Here is a 1,577-nt window from a genome sequence, read left to right as displayed (position 1 = left end):
AGACAGACAGACAGACAGACAGACAGACAGACAGACAGACAGACAGACAGACAGAGACAGAGACAGAAATAGAGCCAGAGACAGAAAGAGGTTGGGGTTATTGCTCTTGTATCAAATTGTCCGGATGACAAGTCTCACAACCCTTTGGGCACGGAATAAGTGGAACACTCCTACGAGTCATCAACTGACTTTATGAACTTCGGTCTTCCATCGACATTGCTGAGAGTACTTAATTGTGCATAATTTTACTCTTGGCATGAAATACCACCTCCTGGTAGTTGTGCCCTTTATCTCCTGGGACAATTTCGAAGGTGTCATAGGTCATGTAGTATCATGTATATAATGTCCGCTTATGTCCTATAGGATATTGTCGTCTTCCAAAAGTAGGCTACTTACTACTTTAGCCCATTTTGACAGTTCTAATTGCGACTAGTTGGTAGCAAAAACCATGATGATGATGATGATGATGATGATGATGATGATGATGATGATGATGATGATCAGGGGCGGTTTGTTAACTGGGCAACGGTGCCGGTCAAATTTTTATCAGCTGGACTGTTGACAAGATATTTATTGCTGATGATGATTTTCAATCAGTTTTAAGTAAATCAAAACAAACATGTATCAACATTCAAAAAACACCTTGCCGATTTGATTTCGCTCAAATGGACAAGTGGGATTCACCGCTGTTTTGTCGAGACAATTGAATGTCGCGCCGGCTCGTAACTTTAAATCGTCTCCCGTCAAGCCGTCACGTCGCGGAAGTTGGTACGAAGACAAACCGAACACGGCAGGTTCAGCGATGACGTCAGTCTGCTGGGCAAATTCATCGACTACCCTTAGAGCGAATAGAGTATCCCTTGATTACCAAATTGGCCTCTGTGTTGCTTACGAAATTAAGAATGAGACTGTCTTGAGCAGCACAGACACATGAATTATTTTATCAGCAGTACTTGCATTTATAATTCAGCCTTTCTATAACTATTATCAGAACATTTATTTTCAGCACGGCACTGATGGTTTCGTTTATTGAATTTGTAGCCACCTATTTGTTCCTGTTGGGTGTCTATTCATCGCTTTCTACCCACTAATAACTTACCTGGCCCATATGAGTCTTGCCGGCGAAAAGAGGAGTCGTTTAATTAAGATATATAAGGAGTATTATAACGAGGAGCGATAGGCACTCGGCTGTCAGAGTCTGGGCCGACAACAATTATTGGCCTATCCCCTCCCTTCCCTCCCCTTTTCCACCGTCACCCCGGCTAGACACCAAGTTCTATCATTAGCATTTGACACCCTTCACCACTTTGTCACGACACAGAGTTCTGAGAACTGAGAAGTACGACGAAGAACGTTTGATTACATAATGATGGAAAACTGGTTGTGTGCTAACTTTGTCCAGCTTTGTATAGTATCTGATTGTAGACTTGATCTGCATTGGACAGCGTCACTGGTACAGTATCAATTGAATTTTGGACATTATACAGGACAGTTCTTATAACATATTTACAAGTCGAGTGCAAGTCGATATTGTGTGTGGGTGTGTAGAAAGTGAAAGTCTTTGGTTAAAGTACTGG

The sequence above is a fragment of the Aplysia californica genome, unplaced genomic scaffold (genome assembly GCF_000002075.1).
Source record: "Aplysia californica isolate F4 #8 unplaced genomic scaffold, AplCal3.0 scaffold00060, whole genome shotgun sequence".
NCBI lineage: Eukaryota > Metazoa > Mollusca > Gastropoda > Aplysiida > Aplysiidae > Aplysia > Aplysia californica.
Note: the sequence above shows the minus strand (reverse complement) of the source record.